Here is a 26159-nt window from a genome sequence, read left to right on the forward strand (position 1 = left end):
TTGTCCAGCCTCTCCTGATAGCCCATGCCCTCTAATCCAGGCAGCATCCTAGTAAACCTCCTCTGCACCCTCTCTAAAGCCTCGACGTCCTTCCTATAGTGAGGTGACCAGAATTGCATACAATATTCTAAATGCAACCTGACCAGCGTTCTATAGAGATGCATCATAACTTCTTGACTCCTATATTCAATACCTCGATTAGTGAAAGCAAGCATTCCATTAGCCTTCTTAACCACCCTATCTACCTGTGCAGCCACTTTCAATGAGCCATAGACTTGCACTCCAAGGTCTCTCTGCTCTTCAACACTGTTAAGGGTCTTGCCCTTAAGAGTGTACTGCCTCTTGACATTAGTCCCACCAGTGTGCAACACCTCACATTTATCCAGGTTAAACTCTATCCGCCATTTCTCTGCCCACATCTGCAACTGATCTATATCACGCTGTAGCCGTTGCTAGTCTTCTACTCTATTCACAACTCCACCAATCCTGGTATCGTCTGCAAACTTACTAACCCACCCATCAACATACACATCCAGGTCATTTATGTACATCACAAACAGCAGAGGTCCCAGCACATAACCCTGCGGAACACCAATACTCACAGGCCTCCAGCCTGAATAAGTCCCTTTAACCACCACCCTCTGTCTTCTGTGGGCAAGCCAGTTCTGGATCCACACAGCCAATTCTCCACTGACCCCATGCATCTGAACTTTCTTGATTAACCTATTATGTGGGACCTTGTCAAATGCCTTGCTGAAGTCCAGATAGATGACATCCACAGCTCTACCTTCATCGATCTTTCTCGTCACCCTGTCAAAAAACTCAACCAGGTTAGTAAGGCACGACTTGCCCCGCACAAAGCCATGCTGGCTTTCCCTAATCAAGCCATTGGATTCCTGATGCTCATATATCCCATCTCGAAGAACTTTCTCCAGCAGTTTCCCTACAACTGATGTGAGACTCACTGGTCAATAGTTCCCAGGATTTTCCTTCTTCCTTTCTTAAATAGCAGAACAACATTAGCCACTCGCCAGTCCTCCGGGACCTCACCCATGGTCAAAGAGGATACAAGAATACTGGTCAAGGCCCCAGCAATTTCCTCTCTCACCTCTCTCAGTAACCTGCGGTATATCCCATCGGGCCCCGGGACTTATCCACCTTAATACTGTTTAGGAGACCTAACACTACCTCCTCCTTGACCTCTAAATGCCCTGAGATGTTTACGCCCTCAGTTCCAATTTCTGCATCCTGCATGTCCCTTTCCTGGGTAAATACTGAAGAGAAATACTCATTCAGAACCTCACCCACATCTTCTGCATCCAAACATAGATTCCCTTCTTTATCTTTAAGTGGTCCTACCCTCTCCCTCGTTATCCTCTTATTCCTTACGTAGGTATAAAATGCCTTTGGATTCTCCTTAATCCTACTTGCTAAGGACTTTTCATGGTCCCTCCATGCTTTCCTAATTCCTTTCTTGAGTACACTTCTAGCTTCTTCATAGTACTCACATGCTCTATCTGATCCTAACTTCTGAAGCTCTACATACTTGTCCTTTTTCTTCTTGACTAAGTTCATCACTTCTCTGGACATCCAAGGTTCCCTTATTTTGCCATTCATGTCCTTCCTTCTAATCGGGACATACCTGTCCTGTACCCTATGTATTTGATCCTTAAACACTTTCCACATGTTTGACGTGGACTTGCCAGCAAAAAGGTGTTCCCAGTTTACTCTACCTAGTTCCTGCCTTATGCCTTCATAATTAGCCCTGCTCCAATTTAAAGTTCTGCTAGCCCCATACCTAGCCTTATCTATAGCTATCCTGAAAGTTAATGAGCTGAGGTCACTGTTTCCCAAATGCTCACCCACTGAGTCACCTGGCCAGACTCATTACCCAACACCAGGTCCAGAATAGCCTCTCCCCTTGTTGGACTGTCCACATATTGATTTAAGAACCCCTCCTGGATACACCTAACAAATTCTGCCCCATCTCACCCCCTTGCACCTAAAAGGTCCCAATTTATATCAGGGAAGTTGAAGTCTCCCATGACCACAACTCTGTAATTTTTACACATTTCCCTAATCTGTTGGCATATCCGTTCCTCAATGTCCCGGTGGCTATTGGGAGGTCTATACAGTACACCCCCAAGAGAGTGATTGCACCCTTCCTATTCCTGAGTTCTACCCATATGGACTCTGCGTCCGAGCCCTCCATTATGTCTCCCCGGAGTGCAGCTGATATATTATCTTTAATTAATCTTGCAACTCCTCCCCATCTTTTACCTCCTTCTCTATTCTTCCTAAAACTTCGAAACCCTGGTACATCGATCACCCATTCTCATAAACTCCTCCCTGATTCTACCGCTCACCTACACAGTAGGGCTGACCTTACACCGGCCAATTAACCCACCAACCTCACACGTCTTTGGGATGTGGGAGGAAACTGGAGCACCTGCTAGAAGCCCATGCAGTCACAGGGAGAACGTACAAACTCCACACAGACAGCACCTGAGGTCTGGATTGAACACGGGCTGGGTGAGGTCATCTGTTTTGTTAAACGGTGAGAGATTAACGAGTGTTGATATTCAAAGGGACCTGGTTGTGCTTGTACACAAGTTGCTGAAGGCCAACATGTAGCTGCAGTGAGTGATTAGGAGGGCAAATAGTATGTTAGGAGACACAAGAGACTTCAGGTGCTGGAGTCTGGAGCATAAAACAAACTGATGGAGGAGCGCAGCAGTTTGGGCAGCATCTGTGGGGGGAAGGAATTGTCGACATTTCAGACCAAGAGCCTGTATCAGGACTGAGAGTGGAGAGGGAAGATAGCCGGTATAAAGAGGAAAGGGGGAGGGTTGAGACAGGGGCCAATAGGTGATTGGTGGACCAAGGAGGGGTGAGGGATGATGGACACATGGAACAAGTTGAGGGAGGGGAGGATAGAGGTGGAGAGCTGCCGGAGGGTGATAAGTGGGGACACAAAGGCCACAAGTGCTGGCTTCTGATAGCTAAGGAAGAGGGAGATGGAGGGCAAATGGGGGAGGGGATCTGGTGGGTGGAGTGTGCGGGTAGCAGGTGGATGGACCCAGGTCAGGGAGGGATTAGCCTTTGATACAGGAGTATTTGATTACAGGAGTAAGGAAGTTTTATTGCAGTTGCCTATGGCTTTGGTGAGACTGCACCTGCAGTATTGTGTACTCCTTATCTAAGAAAGGATGCACTTGCCTCAGAGAAGTTTCACTGGAATGGTTCCAGAGATGATGGGTTTGCTGTATGAAGAGATATTAAGTAGACTGAAATTCAGAAAAATGAGACGAGATCTTATCAAGGCATACAAAATTCTGAAATATCTTTATAGGCAGGTTGGAGGGAAGATGTTTCCCCTGGCTGAGGCACCTAGAACCAGGGAGTTTCAGAATAAGGGATAGGATGTTTAGGACTGACGTGAGGAAAAATGTCTTCACTCAGAGGCTGGTGAACCTTTGGACTTCCCTGTGGGTAGCGGAGGCACATCCATTATGTTTATTAAAAACACACATAGATAGATTTCTGGAATTGGGAATGTGGTAATAATGCTGAATTATGGCACTGAGGCAGATTAGCCATGATGTTGATCAATGGCAGGGCAGACTCGAAAGGCCGGATCGTCTACTCTTGTTTCTATTCCTCATGTGTTCTTATGGAAGAATTTCTCCCATAAAAGGATTTTGTTGAACAAGGTGCATTTTTATGACAATCCAGTAACTTCATGGTCACCATTATCAATGTTTTTTTTAAATTTTATTTACTGCGTGGTAACAGGCCCTTCCGGCCCAACGAGTCCGCGCCGCCCATTTTAAATCCAATTAACCTACCCGTACGTCTTTGCAATGTGGGAGGAAACCGGGGCACCCAGAGGAAACCCACGCAGACACGGGAGAACATACAAACTCCTTACAGACAGCGACGGGAATCGAACCCCGATCGCTGGTGCTATAAAAGCGTCACGCTAACCGCTATGCTTCTGTGCCGTGCTTACTTATTTTACTGATTTTAAATTCCCCAGCTGCGGTGATGCGATTTGAACTCTTAGTTCCCGGATTACATATCCAGCAATTTAACTATGATGCCACAGTATCCCATATCTCCCAAGATGTTGCCCCTGGATAGTCTAGTACCTGGACTGCAGCTTCAAATGATAACTACAATCCCACTGCTCCCCTCAGAGTTGGGAAGAAGAATTTTACACTGGAATTACACACACAAAATGCTGGAGGAACTCAGCAGGTGAGTCAGCATCTATGGAGGGAAATAAACAGTTGACGTTTCGGGCCGAGACCCTTCATCAGGACTGGAAAGAAAGAGGGCAGAAGCCAGAATAAAAGGGTGGGAGGAGGGGGAGAAGCACAAGGTGACAGGTGAGTCCAGGTGAGAGGGGGAAGGTAGGTAGGTGGGGGAGAGGGGAAAATGGAAATGATGTGAGAAGCTGGGAGGTGATAGGTGGAACAGGCAAAGGGCTGAATCTGACAGGAAAGGACAATATTACACCCCCAGTTGCACTGGAATTAATATTAACATTGTCTTCTTGGTAGCATTTTGTTCCTGACTCTGGAAGCTCTAGGTTCAACTATCCTTTCTCCCAATAACTCCCTCCAACCATTCAGTTGTCTGTATCCTAACATGGTAAATCATTCATGCGTCACCCCTGCATTACGTTAAGGCAAATGATGGCACAGTGGTGCGGCTAGTAGAGCCACTGCTTCACAACACCAGAGACCCAGGTTCAATGCTGACCTGTGCTGCCTGTGTAAAGTTTGCACATTCTCCCTGTGACCATGGGCTGTCTGGTTTCCTCCCACTTCCCAAGGACATGCAGTGTGGTAGTTACAGTTACAATTGGCTGCTGTGAGTTGCCCCTAGTGTGTGGGTGGATGGTAGAATTTACACGATTAGTGTAAATTGGTGGTTGATGATTCGTGTGGATTCAATGGGCTTGTTTCTGTGTTGTATCTCTCTGACAACACTTAAGCTTTCAATTTCTCAGGCTTGTGTTCAAATTCCACCTTGGGGTACCCTTCCCTATTTCCTTGACCTGCCTAGCCCTATAACCCTCAGAGATTTCTGCCCCCATCCACTTCTGGCCAGCTGCATGCCCCTGTGCCTCACCATTGGCAGCCGTGCCTTCAGTGTCCAGACCCTAACTTCTGGAATTCCCTCCATTAGCCTCTGTAACTCTCTTCCACTAAGAAATTCCTTAAAACCTAGTTTTTGGTCACCTGTCCAAATATCTCTGAGATTCAGTGTGAACCGTTCATTGTTATCGCCGCTCTGAAACACCTTGGGACATTTTGCATTGTCAAAGGGTCTATGCAAAATGTGTTGTTGTACAGGAAGCAGAGTGGAAACTGTATACTGTCCTCCAGTAATCCATAATTTGGACAATTCACCATTCAGCTCACTTCCTCTTCATTGTTTGCAGCAGTTTTGTTTCTTTTTGGCAGGAACTTGATGTTTGTCCCATTGACTCAATACACCAGGTACAAATTGTGTCAAAACGAATGTGTGACTTAAAATAACCATTCCTTCACCTTGTATTGAGAACAAGCCACAGACAACCAGGGCATTCTATTTCCACAAAGAAGTTGCAAGGCTGGATGTTTTAGACATGTGGATAAGCATTCATTCTGCGTCACCAGTGCAATGCAGTTACTCACCAAGGTTCCTTCAACAGCATCTCACAAGCATGCAACCTCGACCATCTGAAAAGGCAAAAGCAGCAGGGAAGACGTCCATTTGCAGTCACACACCATCCTGACTTGGAACTACGTCGCTATTTCTACATCATCATGAGTCTTCATTCCAGCACTGAAGTATTTCCACTGGAAGATTTCTGGTGATTCCACATGGCTGCTCACCTCCTCTTCTCACAGGTAATTAATTAGGCATAGGCATTAAATGCTGGATTTACCAGTGATGCCTTATTCTGTAATATAAATTTAACAAATAAACTCACTCCCAAACGTTTACAAAGTTTGATTCTCTTTAGTTAAAATGGTCCCATACACACACATTGGAAAAGCTTGACTCTGTGTTCCATTCAAATTGCAAGCAGAGGGATATAACGAAGTCAAATCTAACCATGTTGTACATTTGCAGAACAGATTTCTTTGTTACCACATGCAACAATAAGGATCAGTACTTAACAAATAAACTAATACTTTCTGCTCTTCTATTTCTTGAGAAGCTCAGCTGAACCTTTTGACAGATTAAATCTTTGAAGATCTTCCTATGCTTAGAAACAGTTCCTCCATATCACGCACACTATCTCATCTTAAATATATATCAACCGTTCCTTCATTGTCATCATCAAATTGCTGCAAGTTCCTGACTAACAGCATTGTGGAAAAACTTCCAGCACATGGGCTTACGTCTGAAGTCCAAAACCACCAGGTTCAAGAACAGCAACTTCCATTCAATCACTCGGTTCTTGAACCAACCAGCAAAACTCTAATCACCACTACAGTTTAGCAACACTATGGCCACTCTGATCAGTTTATACTAAAATGGACTTTGTTTTTTTTTGTTCCAGATGTTTATTTTTGTAAAACTCGTGTATTTATGTTTAATTTATGTTTTACTTGTGAATGCTACTTATGTGATGCTGTGTGCCTGTGATGCTGCTGCAAGTAAGTTTTTCATTGCACCTGTGCACACATGGACTTGTGCAGATGACAATAAACTCGACTTTAAAGAAGTCCTACCTTCATTTTCTCATGGGCAGTTAAAGGTGGGGAATAACTGATGGACTTGCTGGTGACAAGTACATCCCATGAAAATATAAAGTAAGGAGCACAGAGGTTTGTGTTTCATAAAACATCAATTATTGGTCAGTGGTACCGGCCCTCTTGTGAGTTGAGAGGAGAATGTGTGTTCAAGCTCTTCCCCAGAAAACTAGATGCATAATCTCAAGGGATGAGGGAATGCTAGAAATGGACAAGTAGTTAATCGCCTGCCTGTTCTGGTAGATGCAAAAGATCCCATAGCACCGTTGTGATGAGCAGGGGAATTCTCCAAGAGTCTTGACCAACATTTGTCCCTCAATATATAAAACTGAAAGGGATTATCTGGTCATATACCACATTTCTATTTGTGGGAACTTGCTGTTTCCACATCAGCCTCAATGTTTCCTACATTACAAGAATGAATAAAGGATATCATCGCCTTTTGAAAGGACACTATATACAGTAAATCCAGGTGACCAGCAGTGTTCTCATACTTACACAATATGACACATTTACTCAAGGATTGGAAATTCTATGGCATCATTATATAAGGAGAGGCAGCCAAAAGTTGGTCAAGGATATAAGTAGGTTTAAGAAGCGTCTGAAAGGAAGAAAGAGAGAGGATGATAAGAAATGGGAAAAAAGAACAATAGCCTCACATTTACATGGCATCTACCATGACCTCTGGATGTTCCAAAGTATATTACATCCAATGAAGTACTTTGGAAGTGTATTCCCTCTTCTAACATAACAAATGCAGCACTCAATTTGCCCCCATGGAAATGTCGTTTTTTTAATCTTTCTTTTTTAATCTTTTTCATGCTTTCCCACTTTCTTCCTTTTCTATTCGCAGTTCCAGCAGCCAGAGCAGCAGAGGGGAGGAACCAGCAGTTTTTTTAAAAAGTTGTCTCTGATTGGCTAAGTGTGTGGCAACTCAGCCAGTAAAAGGAAGGTAGGTTCAAGTGGAGTGGCCATTGTGTGAGTGGGTCAGTGTAAGAGTGGGGAGCTGAGGCTTTGGTGAGAAGAGGTGGAGGAAGAGACCAAGGTGAGGGGAGTGTGAGCAGCTCTTTAAAAAAGGCTTCAGTGACAAGGCACAGGTAAGGTCTTTATTTTGTTGTCTGTAAATCCTTAGATTCAGAGTGGGCAGGATGGCAGTTAAGACAGTGGAATGCTCCTCCCGTAAAATGTGGGAAGTCAGGGAACCTCACAGTCTCCCTGATGACTACGTCTGCCGGAGGTGCACCCAGCTGCAGCTCCTGACTGACCCGGTCCAGGAACTGGAGCTGGATGTACTCAGGACCATCTGGGAGGCTGAAAACATCGTAGATGAGACTTTTACTGAAGTGGTCACACCCAGGGTATGGGCTTCAGATAGATGGGTGACCACCGGGAGAAGTAACGGGAGTAAGCAGTCAGTGCAGGGTTCCCCTGTGGCCATTCCCCTCAGCAACAAGTACAACCCTTTGGATACTGCTGGGGGGATGACCTATTAGGGCACAGCAGCAGCAGCCAGGTCAGTGGCACTGAGACTGGCTCTGCGGCTCAGCAGGGGAGGGCAAAGTCAGGCAGAGCAATAGTGATAGGACACTCAATAGTTAGGAGGACAGAGAAGAGATTCTGTGGCCGTGAAAGAGACACCAGGATGGTGTGTTGCCTCCCAGGTGCTAGGGTCAAGGATGTCTCTGAGCGGCTGCAGAATATTCTCAAGGGGGAGTATGTGCAGCCAGAGGTCGTGGTGCACATTGGCACCAATGACATAGGTAGAAAGGGGGAAGAGGTCCTGCACAGTGAGTATAGGGAGTTAGGAAAGAGGCTGAAGAGCAGGACCTCAAAGGTAGTAATCTCTGGATTACTCCCAGTGCCATGTGCGTCAGGGCAGGAATAGGATGATAGAACAGTTGAGTGAGTGGCGTAGGGTATGGTACACGGGATAGGGTTTCAGGCTCTTGGATCATTGAAACCTCTTCTGGGGCAGGTTGCACCTCAACTGGAGGGGAACCAATATCCTAGCCGGGAGGTTCACTAGTGCTACTCGGGAGGGTTTAAGCTAGTTTGGCAGGGGGATGGGAACTAGAGCACTGGGTCAGAAAGTCAAGGGATTCAGGGGAAGGTAAATGTCAGGGCCAGTAAAAACGGGCAGGAGCAAAGTAATAGACACGATGGGAAGGACAGTTTGAAGTGTGTGTATTTGAACGCTAGGAGTACTATGGGTAAGGGTGATGAACTTAGAGCATGGACCAGTACATGGAACTATGGTGCTGTGGCCATAACAGAGACTTGGTTGAGAGAGGGACATGAAAAGATGCTTAATGTTTTGGAAAAGATGGGGCGGTGGTAGGCGGGGTGGGTGGTAGCGCTACTAATCGGGGACAATATCACAGCTTCACTCAAGAAGGGAGATAATGGAGGGCTCATCCACTGAATCCATATGGATAGAACTCAAAAATAAGAAAGGTACAATGGCTCTGATGGGATTATACTACAGACCCCCCAATAGCCATTGGGACATTGAGGAACAGATATGCAGACAGATTAGGGAAAGGTGCAAAACCAATAGGGTTGTTGTGGGGACCTCCACTTCCCTAATATAAAACTGGGACCTCCTTAGTGCAAGAGGTTTAGATTGGGCAGAATTTGTTGGGTGTATCCAGGAGGGTTTCTCAAATCAATATGTAGATAGTCCAATGAGAGGAGGGGCCGTACTGGACCTGGTGTTGGGTAATGAGCCTGGTCATGTGACTGACCTTTCAGTGGGAGAACAGTTAGGGAACAGTGACCACAACTCCTTAAGTTTTAAGATAACTATAGATATGGACCTTGCAGGAGAGTATTAAATTGGAGCAGGGCAAATTATGAGAGCATTAGGCAGGAACCATGGAGAATTAATTGGGAACAGCTGTTTTTGGGCAAGTCCACATCTGACATGTGGAGGGTGTTTAAAGGCCAACTGCACAGCATACAGGACAGGGATGTTCCAGTGAGAAAGAAGGACAAGGATGGCAGGGTAAGAGAACCTTGGATGTCAAGAGAAGTGGTGAATTTAGTTAAGAGGAAAAAGGAAATGTATGTAAAGCTTAGGAAGCTAGGATCAAACAGAGCACTTGAAGATTATAAAGAAGCTAGAAAGGAGGGAATTAGGAAAGCTAGGAGGGGCCATGAAAGTCCTTGGCAAGTAGGATTAAAGAGAATCCCAAGGCAACCTGTACATGCATCACGAGGATAACTAGGGAGAGGGTAGGACCACTCAAGGATGAAGGAGGAAACATGCCCTTGGAAGCAGAAGATGTGGGTGAGGTCCTTAATGAGTACTTTACATCAGTATTTACCAGAGAGAAGGATGTGGAGGACAGGGAGATCAGTGTGGAGCGTGCTAATGTGCTAGGCCACTGAGATAAAGGGTCTCTTAAGGAGCATTAAGGTGGATGTCCCTAGAGCCTGATGGGATATACCCCAGGTTATCGAGAGAGGCAGGAGATGAGATTGCTGAGGCCTTGACCAATATCTTCATGTCCTCTCTAGCCACAGGCGAGGGCCCGGAGGACTGGTGAGTAGCTAATGTGGTTCCATTGTTCAAGAAGGAAAACAGGGATAATCCTGGTAACTATAGACTGGTGAGTCTCACATCAGTGGTAGGGAAGTTACTGGAGAGGATTCTTGGGGATAGGATTTATGAGCATTTAGAAAATCTTGGCCTCATTAGGGACAGTCAACATGGCTTTATGCAGGGCAAGTCGTGTCTTACTAGCTTGATCAAGTTTTTTGAGGGGACAAGGGTGAAGGTAGAGCTGTGGATGTTGTCTACATATAGGGCGTTTGACAAGGTCCCTCATGGGAGGCGCATCCAGAAGACTAAGGTGCATGGGATCCACTGTGAATTGACCATTTGGATTCAGAATTGGCTTGCCCATAGAAGACAGGGCAGTGGTCGATGGGACTTGTTCTAGCTGGAGGCCTGTGACTAGTGGTGTTCCTCAGGGATCTGTACTGGGACCTCTGTTTGTGATGTATATAAATGACCTGGATGAAAATGTAGATGGGTGGGTTAGTAAGTTTGCAGATGATACGAAGATTGGTGGTGTTGTGGATAGAGTAGAAGACTGGCAAAGGATACAGCGGAATGTAGATCAGCTGTAGATATGGGTGGAGAAATGGCAGATGGAGTTTAACCAGGCCAAATGTGTGTGAAGTGTTGCATCTTGGGAGAACAAATGTAAAGAGACAGTGCACTGTTAATGGCAAGACCCTCAACTGGGATGAGCAGAGGGATCTTGGGGTCCAAGTTCATAACTCCCTGAAGGTGGCTACACAGGTTGATAGGGTGGTGAAGAAGGGTATATGGCATGCTTGCCTTCATTCGTTGAGGCATTGATTTCAAGAGTCAGGAAGTTATGCTGCAGCTTTATAAAACTCTGGTTAGGCCGCACCTGGAATATTGCATTGACTCCTGGTCGCCCCATCGTAGGAAGGATGTCGAGGCTTTGGAGAGGGTGCAGAAGAAGTTTACCAGGATGCTGCCTGGATTATAGGGCATAAGGAGAGGTTGGACAAACTTAGGTTGTTCTCTCTGTAGTGGCAGAGGCTGAAGGAAGACTTGATAGAGGTTTATAAGATTGAGAGGCATAGATAGAATAGACAGCCGGTATCTTTTTCCCAGGGTCGAAATGTCTAATACCAGAGGACGTGCATTTAAGGTGAGAGGGAGTAAGTTCAAAGGAGACATGTGGGGCGAGTTTTCTTGCAGTGGTGGGTGCCTGAAATGCACTACCTGGGTTGGTAGTGAAGGCAAATATGAGCATTCAAGAGGCTCTTAGGTAGGCACATGAATGTGTGGGACATGTAAGAAGATGGATATTTAGGTGGAAGGTATTTTGATTAGTTTAGTTGGGCATTTGATTACTAATTTAATTAGATTGGCACAACATTGTGTGTTGTTCTGGCCTGTTCTGTGCTGTATTATTCTATGTTCTATTTGTTTCTTTCTTTCTAGCTCTAGAGAAATGAAAAGGTGCTGCAGGGATGGTTTGGTGGGACAAGGGGCTTAGTTCTTGTTGTGGTTTCATTATTACTCTGAGCAAGATAATGACTTATCATTTGAATCCATGGGCTCATAAGCGCCTTTCAAAGCAATGTCTCATAGCAGAATGCCCCATGGAAACGGCATTTTCTATGAAGGGGCTAACAAGAGCCCTTGTTTTTTGGCATGTAGAGAACAGGACATTATTTCGAGAGTTTGCAATTAATTTTCCAATATTTTTCAAGTTTCGCACTCCAGGAGGTTGTATCTTGCAAATTAACACTTCACAGAGGCTGAAGATGAAAGCTATTTGCATATTTTATAAGACAACACATTTGCATTGCATGGAGTTGTAGTTTTGTTTAAACAAGAAATGGAATAAAAACCCCGATAAATCTAGCCTCAGATCAGTCAGCATCTGTGAAAAGAAAACTGATGATTTCTTGACAATATCTTCTAGCAGAGCTAAAAATTGAAAGATGTTTCCAAATTTGAGGGCACTAGGGGTAGGGATAGAGCAAATAGGGTAAGTTTCACTTACGTAACACACTTAACATCCAAGAAGCACAAAGTATGGAGACACAAGAGGCTGCAGATGCTGGAATCTGGATCAACAAACAAGATGCTGAAGGAACTCGGAGGGTCAGGCAGCATTTTGTGGAGGGAAATGGACCATCGACATTACGGGTCAAGACCCTTCATCTGGACTGAAAGGTAGAGGGCAGACAGCCAGTATGAAAAGGTGGAAGGGAAGTTTACAAGAATGATCCCAGGAATCAAATGGATCATGTATGACGGGTGTTTGATGTCTCTGAGCCTGTACTCACTGGAGTTTAGAAGAATGAGGGGATCTCATTGAAACCCACAGAATATTGAAAGGCCTGGATAGTGGACATGGAGAGGATGTTTCCAGTAGTAGGAGTCTAGGACCAGGGGGCACAGTCTCAGAATATAAGGATGTTCCTTTAGAACAGAGATGAGGAGAAACTTCTTTAGCCAGAGGGTGGTGAATCTGTGGAATTTATTGCCACAGATTTCTGTGGAGGCCAAGTCGAGGTTGATAGGTTCTTGATTAGTAAGGGCGTCAAAGGTTGCAGGCAGGAGAATGGGGTTGAGAGGGAAAAATAAATCAGCCATGATCGAATGGTGGGACAGACTCGATGGGCTGAATGGCCTAATTCTGCTCCTACGTCTTGTGGGTGGGGCAAGGGCTAGCAAGTGATGGGTTGATCCAGGTAAGGAGGGCTGACAGGCAGATGGAGGAGAGCGGAAATAGTGACAGAGGCTGGGAGATGATAGCATCTGCTAGGAGATGAAGGTGAAACATTGAATCAAAAAAAGAATCATAAAATACGACTGAGTCAACTGAAAATTATAGAAATTTGTAGGGCAAATCTGTAAGTACAGGGTTGGCATGGAGGTAGGCAAGTTTTAACAAACATCTTGAAGTAGAAAGGAAAGACAGATGTGTTTCTGTAATGCTTTCCATGAGCTTGGGATGTTGCAAAGTGCATTTCAATGCTATTCCAATATCATACTTTAGAAGTGAATTCACTAATCGGAAATGCAGCAGCCAATTTGTACACAGCAAGCTCTTGCAAATAGCAATGTGTTTATGAGCAGCCCATCTGTTTTAGTGATGTTGATTGAAGGATAACTATTGGCCAAGACATAGGGTGAACCACCACCGTTCTTCAAAATAATCCAAATGAATCTCGCCTAAGAAGGCAGACAGGGCCAAGGTTTAAGGTCAGGTTGAAAAGGAGGCATCTTCAACAATTCCACTGGCACTGCACCAAAACTGTCCACTGAAATCAATGGAGTGAGAACGGAAAAGGGCTCTGGTGTGGGTGTTACCAATCAAGTGGTGATGACTCAAGAAGGCGGCATCCATCATTAAGGACCCTCGCCATCTGGGATGTGCCCTCTTCTCATTACTACCATTGGGGAGGAGGTACAGGAGCCTAAAAACCCACACTCAGTGATTCAAGAACAGTTTCTTCCCCTCCGCCATCAGGTTTCTGAACGGTCCATGAACACTACCTTGTTCCTTTTTTTTGCACTATTTATTTATTTTGTAATTTATAGTAATTTTATCCTTGTTGTTTTGCAGCAGCAGTACAGTGCAAATTTCAAGTTGTACAAATTAGTGATAATAAATCTGATTCTGAGCCACAATCGTGACCTAGGGTTGGAACTGCAGACTTCAGGACCCAGGCAGATGAAGTGGTGAGGCTGTGAAAATTAGGATGTACAGGAGATCAAAATTGGAAGAGATTAGTAACATCTCTTGAGCTATCAATGGTGCTGGTAAGGTTAATCCCTAGTAGCAGGATGTTCTCTTGAACCACTTACTTCAGCATGGTGAAGTTGCTGTCACTGTGTTGCTTGGTTGGACATTACTGAGTAACCATGAAGAAACAGCAGTATATGTCCAAATCAGGATGGTGTGTGATTTTTTTTTGGGGGGCAATCCTGTTCCCTGTTGCTCTTGTCCTTCTCAATGGTAGAAGTTATGGGTTGGGAGTTGCTGCCTTTGGGAGAAACCTTGGCAACTTGCTGCAGGGTATCCTGTATGCCTCCAGTAAGAGGGTCTGTCAGGTAAAGTTCTGATGAACCCTTGACTGGTTTCTCTTTCCACAAATGCTGCTTGAATGGCTGAATTCTTTCAGCATTTCTGTTTTTGTTTCAGGTTCCACCATTTGCAGTCTTATTTTCTATTCCTGTCAGGCATAGGCCTGGCAAGGAATGGACTGAAGGAATCTGGGATGTTGGAGGAAGACATGAACCCTCATTCACCCTCATTCACCCTGAGTCCAGTTATTGCTTGACTATTGCAGGAGAACACTCCTGACTTATGTAATAGATCTTTGTCAGAAAGAATCTGCAGGATTGTCCTGTCCAAGATTATCAAAATCTTATCCCACAATGAGGCATGGATTACTCATAGATAGACCGACCCAATATTTTCCTACTTTTTGAGTTGGCAGTGATGGTATTTAACTTGCTGCATCGCATCAAAGACCATTAACAAGAAATGTCTACCAGATGGCTAGAGCATGTGTAAGCCTAATCGGGTCAAAGCCCGTGGCTTTGAGAAGGGTAGTTCTCCCTGATTTTCTTGTCAATATTTATCTTACAACCAACATCCTTTGAGAACATACTGTTCATTTCTTTGGGATGGGGGGAGGGGGGGGAGCGGTCTTGCTTCACATGTATTGGTTACTGCCCTTCCAACACTACAGCAGAGAAAACACCAAAAAAAAAAGATCTGGTTGGCTGAGAAGCCCTTGGGAACATTTTGAGGTTGTGAAAGATGATATGAGTCACTTCCTTGTTTATAAACAGCAGTTATAGTAGTTATTTTTGTGAGTCTGCTGATAAAGAATGCTATATTTACTAAATTCCCCTTTTTTAAACTTGTCAGATTCTCAGATTTCAGTATGTGGTATTTGACATGTCTTTACTGTGATTATAACTATAGTTTGAGTTAGGTTAGTAGCCCTGTGATATAAACCAGTACTCTACTTTAAGAGGCTCTAAGATAAGCACATGTGCAGAGAGTGGAGGGATATGGACATTGTGTAGGCAGAAGGGATTAGTTTAGTTGGGCGTTTAATTACTAGTTTATTTAGTCTAGCACAACATCATAGACCGAAGGGTCTGTTCCTGTGTGTACTGTTCTGTGTAGCCTTGTATAGTCAATGTAGGGAAGATGATTGGACTTGTGGGTGAGTCCCAAACAAAGGGCCCTATGTGAGACTGTTAAGAACTTCATTAGAGGAAGCAGAAGAAGCATTACTCAAGTGGTTGGAATGTTGCACTACCTTCCACATGGAATGGTTAAGTCTGGAGCCACAGGAGACAGCAGATGCTGGAATCTGAAGAAACAAAACTGGCGTAGGAACTCAGCGGGTCAAGCAGCATCTGTGGAGGGAAAGGGATGGTCGATGTTTCGGGTCAAGACCCTGCATCAGGGCCCGTTCATTTGCTGTACTGTTCTGTGTTATACCGCACCCAGGAGGTGTCTAGATTATCGTAATGGCCAATGCAGCACAGAGGAGAAACTCTCACCTCTACCTGCATGACGTCAAGCCAGCCATAAAGAGAATTTGCAATGAGCTGGTGTACAGCAGCCCAGTGGATGTTCACATCTTTATCCATCTAATGAAGTTGGCCTGGATCAATAATTGACAAATGGTTTGAACTTAAAGGAAATACTGGGACATTCATGATGTATTTGTGATCATCTTGATCTCAACCCCATGATATAACCTCCTATTGTAGGTGTGATTGTTTTTTTCCCATGACGTCTCCTTTCACTGCCTGAAGCTTGGGTAGAGCTTAATCTCCAGGCAGCTCACTTGCACTAAACAAAATCACTTGTCTTTCTGCAAAATTACCTGATGCAGCTGGACAAAATTTGTAGTGCCTTATATAGGAATTGCTAAATGTAATTTCACTAGGAGGGCAGTAACTAGAGGTCAGATCTAAAGTAATTGGGAAAAGAGCCGAAGGGAAGATGAGGAGAATTTTTTTTACATGCTATTGTACATGGAAACTACTATTAAAGGGCTCACTTTATATTTAGTGAGAACACACCTGGAGGACTGTGTACATGAAAGTTAAAAGGTCTGCAGATGCTGGAAATCTGAAATAAAAAGAATGTTGGAATATCTCAGCAAGTCAGGCAGCATCTATGGAAAGGGAAACAATCAATGTTTCAGGTCTGTGACTCCTTGTCAGTATTCTAGGTTGGAAGAGTCACAGACCTGAAACATTGACTGTTTCACCTCACACGGAGGCTGTCTGACATGCTGAGAGCAAACTGTTGTTACTGCCGATGTGATAGGTGTTAAGTATGCCAGTGAAGTATTGGGCGGGCATGGTAGTGTAGTGGTTAGCGTAACGCTATTACTGCGCCAGCGACCTGGGTTCAATTCCGGCCGCTGTCTGTTAAGAGTTTATACCTTCTTCCCGTGTCTGTGTGGGTTTCCTCTGGGTGCTCCAGTTTCCTCCCACATTCCAAAGACGTACGGGTTAGGAAGTTGTGGGCACTCTATGTAGGCGCCGGAAGCGTGGCGACACTTGTGGGCTGCCCCCCAGAACACTCTACGCAAAGATGCATTTCACTGTTTTGATGTACATGTGACTAATAAAGATATCTTATTGTAACTGTATTATGACTTGGGATTTCTCCATTGAACTGAATATGACTAACTATATGGTGCTGCTGCACTTTCCTTTGGTTACACAACTACACCTGCTCTTTCGTCAATACTTCTCTGCACTGGTGTACCTCCCTTATACAATGCCTTTTGGTCAGCCTGCCCACTCCAATAGAAAGATGCGGGTAGACTTGAAAGTATCACTGATTAGGATACTAATTGTTCCCAACTGCAGTGTGCCTTGTCTATCCTAGTTAGGTCCCTGCAGAATGATTCAGGAGGTGCACTGTTTGGCTGCTAGGCAACATAGGAACCTCTTGAGATCACTACATGATTGAGTGCAAATAGGATGTTGTTCTCTCCTTCTCAGTTGGCAATTGGAGTCATTAATTCATCGTACATTTGTCAGTTATAAGACCCTGCTCCAAACATTTTGACAGGACAACTCCAGTGGAGTTGGCTTCCCCTTCCCCCTCCTTGCTGATCACGCCTTGCTGAAGAATTGCGTCTTTTTCAACACTAGCACTGAAATCACTCAAGATGATCAGTTTTTAGGGATAGAAGCTTTAGCTTCCAGGTTTGGGATATATGGACTGATTGACATGCTGGTTCCATGTTAGAGTGAGCTGGAGGCACACGACACATTGACTTATCCCACATGGAGAGGCACTGAGATTATGGTACCAGAGCAATGTTCAGATCTATCACTGTTAGGGCTGTCCAGGACATTCCAGGTCCTGAACTTCATTGGGAAGCTGCCTGTGCATGCAACTTTGAACTTGACATATTCACCGGGCCATAGCAACCTGGCAGCTCATTTTGCACTCCAAGCAATTTCCTATTGCACATTTAGCATTACCTGTGAGTCTGAATTCCCATGTCCTGGTGGCTGAGGATGCGGATTGTGTGGATCAGCACATATTGACCACCTGATTTTCTCCACGGATGCTGCCTGGCCTGTTGAGTTCCTCCAGCATCATCGTGTTTTTCGTCTAGATTCCAGTATCTGTAGTCCTTTGTTTCTCTAGTATTACATATCAGACTGGAAGTATAAGTGACTCAGCTAAAAAATGTATAGTTCTTAAAAAATCCTTTATTGTGCCCACAAGATACTTGAGATAAATAAGCCAGCATTGCTGTTACTTCTGTCAAACAATGAAGGTCTCAGCTCCCCCCATTGAGTTGCCTTCCTCTGCTAGGTGTGTTTTTCCTGCTTTCAGTGCAATCTGTTTGGGACCCGACAGTACAGACATTCTTTGGGCTGTGACCATACCTATCAACTATTGCTAAATATACACATTGTAAGCACATTAGAAGAAACTCAAGATAAAGTCATGGGAAAGGAATTCCAGGAGTGATAAGCAATGTACAGTCCCTGCGATGTGCAATTAGCACAAATGACAGCAGGTAAATTTCTATCCCTCCATCTGGTTGTGGGACATTCCTCTGCAGATTGGCAGCTCTGTATTGTGCGCTGAATTGTATTGTTCTGTGTACCTGAATTAAATTATTGAACTTAGAATCAGAATCAGGTTTATTATCACTGACTTATTTGACATGAAATTTGTTGTTTTGCAGCAGCAGTACAGTGCAAAATTACTATAAATTACAAAATAAATAGTGCAAAAAGGAGGAATAACGAGGCAGTGTTCATGGACCGTTCAGAAATCTGATGGCGGACAGGAAGAAGTTGTTCCTAAATCATTGATTGTGGGTCTTCAGGTTCCTGCACCTCCTCCCTGGTGGTAGTAACGAGAAGAAGGCAAGTCCCAAATGATGATTGCTTAATGATGGATGCTGCCTTCTTGAGGTACTGCCTCTTGAAGATGTCCTCGATGGCAGGGAGGGTTGTGTCCGTGATGGAGCTGGCTGAGTCTACAACCCTCTGCAGCCTCTTGTGATCCTGTTCATTGGAGTCTCCGTACCAGGCGGTGATGCAACCAGTCAGAATGCTCTCCACCGTACATCTGTAGAAATTTGTAAGAGTCTTTGGTGACGTACCAAATCTCCTCAAACTCCTAATGAAGTAGAGCCGCTGGCGTGCCTTGATTGCATCAAGGTGTTGGGCCCAGGATAGATCCTCTGAGATGTGACGCCCAGGAAATTGAAGCTGCTCACCCTTTCCACCGCTGACCTCTCAATGAGGACTGGTGTGTGTTCTCCCGACTTCCCCTTCTTGAAAAGCACTTCATTAATTGTAAAGAGTCTTGGGACGCCCCAAGGTCATGGAAGACATGTTAGGGATGTAGGTTTTTATGGTGCAGTGTCCTTTCACATCCTTACAAACATCAGCTCTCAACATGGTGCCCAGGAGCTCTGAATGAGTTAATAGTATGACAATATTGTCAGATAGATGAGATAGGCTGGGACTCTTTTCCTTGGAGTGAAGGAGACTGAGGGGTGATCTTAGAAGCCTGTAAAATTGAGGGGCAGATAGTCACAGTCCTTTTCCCAGGGTAGGGGAGTCTAAAACTAGAGGGCATGAGTTTAAGGTGAGACGGAAATGATCTAAAGGAAATCTGAGGGGGAAGTTTTTCACACAGTGGTGGGTATATGGAATGAACTGCCAGAGGAAGTAGTAGAGGTGCAATTGCAATGTTTAAGAGACATTTGGACAGGTAAATGAATAAGAAAGGTTTAGAGGGATATGGACCAAATGTAGGCAAATAGGATTGGCAAAGATAGGCTTGTTGATCGACATGGACGTTGGGCCAAAGGGCCTGTTTCTGTGCTGTATGACTCTGAATCTACGGGAATAAAGTGAAATGTTGTGGAGCAAGTCGCAAATAAAAGCTTTCGTTAATTTTATTTTCATTCAAAAGTCATTTTCATTTGTCAGAAACGTTTTGGTGACTGTTTTGTCTCAGAGCTGTGCTGTCCAGGTGACTCATTCTAACACACTATGACTCATCCACTGTCACAGTGGACAGACTACTGCAGGGAGCAAAAAAAAATTCAAGAAGCAAAACGTGTATTAGAAATCTCGTTGCATCCTAGTGACGCAGACAGCAGGCAGATTAAAAACTCTGGAATAACATTTCATAAAGCTAATTATCAGTTTCTGAAATATCAATCCAGAGTACAACTCATCTCCCATCATTACAGAGCCTGTTGACCAACGCTGGTTTAATCATAGATATCAACAGCACAGAGGGAGGCCATTCTGCTTGTGCTGTTCGTGCCAGCCAGCAGCATCTTAATTTTAAAATTCTCACCCTTCCTTTCAAATCCCTCTGAGGCTTCACCTCTGCCTAATTATAATTTCCTCTGGACCGACAACTTTCTGAAATATCTGTGCTCCTCCAATTCAGGTCTCTTGATCATCCACAGATTTAATTGCTCCATCTTTGGTGGCCATGCCTTTCGTACCAGGGCCTTAAGCTCTTGAAGCCCCTCCCTTCTCTGCCTCTCTTCCTTGCCACCTTCAAGCCACTCAAAAATCTATGCCTCTCACCAAGTTTTTGTTCACTTGCCCTTTGAACTCCCTATATGGATCAGTTTCAAATTCTGTTTGATGATTCTACAGTGAAGCATTTGTGATGTTTGACCATGTTTAAAGATGCCTTATCGATGCACATGGAGACACAAGAGAGACTGCAGATGCTGGAAATCTGGAGCAACACACACAAAATGCTGGAGGAACTCAGCAGGTCAGGCAGCATCCATGAAGGGAAATGAACAGTCAACGTTTCAGGCCGCCACCCTTCATCAGGACTGGACGGAAAGGGAGGAATAAGCCAGAATAAAAGGGTGGGGGGAGGGGGAGGAGCATGAGCTGGCAGGTGATAGGTGGATCCAGGTGAGAGAGGCAAGGTAGGTAGGTGGGGGAGGGAGGGAGGGGGAAATGGGAATGATGTGAGAAGCTGGGAGGTGATAGGTGGAAAAGGCAAAGGGTTGAACAAGATGGAATCTGATGGGGGAGGACAGTAGACCATGGAATAAAGGGAAGGAGGTGGGGGACCAGAGGGAGGAAGGTGTGGGTGAGGGGCAGGTTGTGAGGGCGGGGGAGGGGAAAGCGAAGGGGTAAAGGGGCCAGAGGGATAAGGGAAAACCAAAAGAGGAGGGGAGAAATGGGGGAAGTGGTTACCAGAAATTAGAGATGCCGTCATATTGGAGGCTCCCAAGATGGACTATGAGGTGTTTGTGTGTGTGTTTTCAATGCAAATTTTTGTTACATTTAAAGGGCCTTAGAAATGGACAAGACTCATTTTTTTCGAGCAGGTCCAGTTTAAATCACTGTGCGAAGAATGAAACTTCTTGCATTTCTAAGTGTTTCAGTGATGATATAATTCTAAATTCTGCCCTATTCCTTGCCTGCAGATGAACAGTCCTCTACAAATAAATAGAGGCAGGGGCCACTCGCTGTTGGTTTGGCAGCAAACAATGGCTTGTTGCTATGATCATATTATCAGATGATTTTGTTGTTTGATGTAAAATGCAGCTTTGAATTCTCCAGTGTAATCTTTTTTTTTCATTTCTGCTGACAACTGTGTGTAAGATAAATCTGACCTCAGGGAAGGACAGATTTAAATACCCAGTCAAGTTCCATTATCTTCAGTGGGAGAGGAAGATCAGAAAAGGTAATGATGTGACAGGGCGCACTGTGGCATAGCTGGTGGAGCTCCAGTGGCCGGGTTTCGATCCGACCTTCAGTGCTGACCATGTGGAGTTTGCACATTCTCCCTGTGACTGCATTGGGTTTCCCCAGAATGTTCCAGTGTTCTCCCACATCGCAAAGATGTGCAGGTTAGTTAGCCAATGTAAGTTGCCCAAAGTGTGCAGGTGAATAGGTGAATCTGGGGGCTGATGATGGAAATGTGGGGAGAATAAAATAGAATTATTCTTCTTCATTATAGGAAGGATGTGGAAGCGTTGGAAAGGCTGCAGAGGAGATTTACCAGGATGCTGCCTGATTTAGAGAGTATGCATTATGAGGAGAGACTAAGGGAGCTAGGGCTTTACTCTTTGGAGAGAAGGAGGATGAGAGGAGACATGATAGAGGTGTACAAAATATTAAGAGGAATAGATAGAGTGGACAGCTAGTGCCTCTTTCCCAGGGCACCAATGCTCAATACAAGAGGGCATGGCTTTAAAGTAATGGGTGGGAAGTTCAAGGGAGATATCAGAGGAAGGTTTTTTACCCAGAGAGTGGTTGGTGCATGGAATGCGCTGCCTGGGATATTGGTGGAGGCAGGTACGTTGGTCAAATTCAAGAGATTACTAGATAGGCAAACAGAAGAATTTAAAATGGAGGGATATGTGAGAGGAAGGGGTTAGATAGTCTTAGGTGAGGTTTAAAGGTCGGCCCAACATTGTGGGCCGAAGGGCCTGTATTGTGCTGTACTGTTCTATGTTCTATGAATTAAGGTTAACTGATTCATGATGTTTGGCATGGACGTGGTGGGTTGCAGGGCCTGTTTCCATGCTCTAAGACTCTACATGATACTATCAGGAAGCATTTCCTGTCAAGGGCACATGTCAGAAATCATAAGACCCATAGACAATGCAGCACAGAAGGGGATCACTCAGCTCAGCATCTCTACGTCAACCAAAAATGTGTTCATCCCACTTTCCAGCTCCTGGTCCATTACCTTGTAGGTCACAGCAGCTCAAGTGTTCATCCAGGTATATTTGAAACGTGTTGTGGGTTTCTGCCTTGACCACCCTTCCAAGCCATCAGTTCCAGATTACTCGTGGAATGAAAACATTTTCCTCAACCACTTCCTTCTACCAATTATATAAATTTATGTTCCCTAGTTATTGTTAAGGGAAATAGATCCTTCCTATCTCCTGCCTGAGTCTCTCGTAATGTTTATTCCTTAATTACATCTCCCCTTTGCTATAAAGAAAACAACCCCATTCCAATTAGAATCTCCTCATGACTATAATTCTCTACTTCCAATTAGTTGCAAAATATCGCACAACAATTCCAACTTTCCATACTGAACTCCTGATGGGCAAGGCACTACAACAGGAGCACAACACAGACACTTATCCCCAGATGTGGACACGTCAGTAGCAATCTGTGTTTGGCTCCACACATTAAAAGTGCGATATTCTCTGCTCCTGAAATATGGTTCCATTAAGGTCAATAAAAGCAAATTTTGAAAGCATAGACAAACTAGTGAATCTCTGGAGTACCCGGCCCATAAGGTTGTGGAGGCTAGATCATTGGGGGTATTAAAGAGGAAGGAGATAGATTTTTGTAAGATCAGGAAATCGAGGGCAATGGGAAACTGGCACAGAAGAGAAGATAACACCTGGGGCAGATCAGCCAAGATAATATTGAACGGCGGGGCAAGTTTGAGGGGCCGAGTGGTCTACTCTTGCTCCTATTTTCTTACGTTCTAAGCAGCAGCTGCTCTACTTGCCATTTAGTTCGTGTGACCATAGACAAAGTTCCACCTTGTGGAATGTAATCACGTCTGATTGTGAACTCTCAGTGGTCCCTTATATGGTAGGATTGCCACTATTCTTGACAACTGGGATAAGCTCCCACTTCTTGCCCATTTCCCTGACCTGTGCATTTAATGTGGGAGTGCCACACTGTCAGACTTCATTTTTCAGGTGAAATATTAGACCAAAGCCCCAACCGCACCCTTGGATGAATGGTACAGATCTCTCGGTGCTCCATGACAGATCATAAGCTCACCCAGTGGCCTGACCAGTATTTATCCCTCAGCAAACATACACTTAATTTGGTTATCCCATTGCTCTTTGTGCTTACTGTGTACAACTTGGCAGCTATTCCTCCTGCATTGTAAACCATTTAACTCTTAAATATTCTCTTGGTCAAATTGCCCCACAAACTTTTCTCAATCCATTTGAGAGGGGGATAGACCCATGGGTGAAGGTCCCATCTCAAACTGGTACATCTGACAATGGAATGACTAACTCGGTTCTACGGCTGGCATATTGTGTTTATACTGCTGGAAAGGGATTGGACCTATGACATTTTGACTCAAGGCCATGGAATCTGCTTACCGAGCCACAAATGACATTGAAGCAATCCATAGACCTCAAGATTTGAACAATTCCAGTGCTCTCCTGGTTGATTTCCTTCAGTAAACCTGAGCTACTCCCTGCTGCCCGTGCTCTAACTCACAGCATTTGGACATCACCCCTTGTCTCATTAACCCATGCACCTCTTGCGCTAGCAACCTCAAAATCTGAAGCAGACCCGTGCCAACCTGATTGGAGTCCCCCCTGGTCTTCCACAGAGGAGCACTGTGCAGTCCACAAGTCATTCTGTAATTTGTTGGTTTTAACGACACTCTCCAAGACAGGGGAGAGGGCAGGAAAAGGTGAAGAGTGAGAGGTGTGTTCTGTAAATGCTGGCAAGGATCAAATTTACGAGAGACAGCAAGGTAGAATTCAATCATGTGTGGGCAGACTTTCAGCATCAGTGCTTACCTCTGGACCCCACGTTACATCATACCTGCTGTCAAACCACTAGTCGGTGCAGACTCTGCAGTTAAAGGTGTTAAAATGGAAGCTTCCAAACTCCAATCACATTCAATCTCAGTGCGTTGAAACTGCTGCATCCCTATCTGCTCATTGCATTTAAAATTCTCATCCTTACGTTCAAATCCTTCACCCCTCCCTCCCTCTGTGATCTCTTTCAACACCACAGTATTCCGTGGACTCCACATTACTATTGTACCGAGTGCACCAGGCAGGCACGGTAGTGTAGCGGTTGGCGTAACACTATTACAGCGCCAGCGACCTGGGTTCAATTCCGGCCGCTGTCTATAAGGAGTTTGTACGTTCTCCCTGTGTCTGCGTGGGTTTCCTCCGGGTGCTCCAGTTTCCTCCCACGTTCCAAAGACGTACGGGTTAGGAAGTTGTGGGCATGCTATGTTGGCACCGGAAGCGTGGCGACACTTGCGGGCTGCCCCCAGAACAATCTACGCAAAAGGTGCATTTCACTGTGTGTTTTGATGTACATGTGACTAATAAAGATATCATATCGTATCTTGATCAGCCCCGGTATCCTTTACCTCACCACTCGAGACCATGCCTTCAGCTATTTGGGCCATAAGCTCTGGGAAATGTTCCCCCTCTCTTTCCTGATTCTGCTCCTTAAGGCATCATCCAAGCTTTCGCTTGACTGCCCTGATGTCTCTTTATATGGCTTGGTGTCAAATTTTGTCCAATGTACACCTGTCAAGTGGCTTAGGATGGTTTTGCTATGTTAAGGGTGCTCTATAAATGCAAGTAGTTGCTGTGTTAAATATACAAGGGGCATGTGACTGGGCTGTAGTATTTCAGTCCCGGGATAGGAAGATGCAATCATCTGCTCCCCAGTCATGAGGTCTGTCCTAAATCTAGCTGTGCTGTGTAGTAATCGGGTGTTGGTGAGTGTTTGACGTGTAGTGCAGAAGAAACTGCCACGTAGCAACCAGATGCCTTTCTGGCTGTTCGAGTCAGGCCAGTGTCAACAGCCTGATTGCAATCACCTCTGGCCTTCTCCCGAGAGGCAGTATGCAGTCCACCGATCATTGGATAACCTGTTGGTTTTAACAACACTTTCCCACTGAGGGAGAGAGCTAGAAAAGGGGGAAGTGAAGAGCTGGGTTCTATACGTGCTGGCAAGGATCAAATTCACCGAGGACTGTAGACAGGAGGGTAGAATTGTAGGCAGACTTTCAGCGTTAATGTTCACCTCCTGACCCCATTGACGTTACGTGATCCGTCTGTGGAACCAGCAGTATTGGTGAATAGTCCACTGTAAAAGTGGACGCTCCTGAACTCTAATAACATCACATCTCAGCTGCGCTGACTCAGCGTCTGCTCATTTGAGTTATGGATCTGCAAGAGAGTGCAATGAACTTACTACTGCATCTGAGCCAGCAGGCTTTGGGTTAAAATCCCACTCCAGACATTTGAGCAAAGTCTGATGATTGTTGCACTGTCAGAGATTTTAGAAATTAAGTTGAAGCCCTATCTGCCTTCTCAGATGAATGTAAAACATATTCCATAGCACTATTTAGAAGTGTGTCTGGCAAATATTTCTCTTTTTTTTCCCTTAACAATTACCAACACTTTGTATAATGCTTTCTCACCCTTTCCCAAAGCAATTAAAAAAAAACAAGGGTTCTAGTCTAAATATTTTACTTCATTCTGCACAGAAAAATTTCTCACTTACATGCAATAGGCATTCCAAATTTCTTCTGAGGCCAGAGAACAAGGAAAGGATTCAGAATTCAGATGTGTTGACCT

The 26159-nt window shown here is 44.8% G+C and overlaps 1 long non-coding RNA gene across 1 annotated transcript in view; it reads left to right on the plus strand.

The window, feature by feature from the left end:
- Positions 1-4072: 4072 nt before the first annotated feature.
- Positions 4073-26159, plus strand: part of LOC127578478 (uncharacterized) — a 26994-nt gene continuing 4907 nt past the window's right edge. Inside the window, exons 1-3 of the long non-coding RNA XR_007957526.1 lie at positions 4073-4260; positions 5705-5903; positions 7609-7707. This is a non-coding gene — a long non-coding RNA (uncharacterized LOC127578478). The remainder of the gene's footprint in view (positions 4261-5704; positions 5904-7608; positions 7708-26159) is intronic.

The sequence above is a fragment of the Pristis pectinata genome, chromosome 15, assembly GCF_009764475.1.
Source record: "Pristis pectinata isolate sPriPec2 chromosome 15, sPriPec2.1.pri, whole genome shotgun sequence".
NCBI lineage: Eukaryota > Metazoa > Chordata > Chondrichthyes > Rhinopristiformes > Pristidae > Pristis > Pristis pectinata.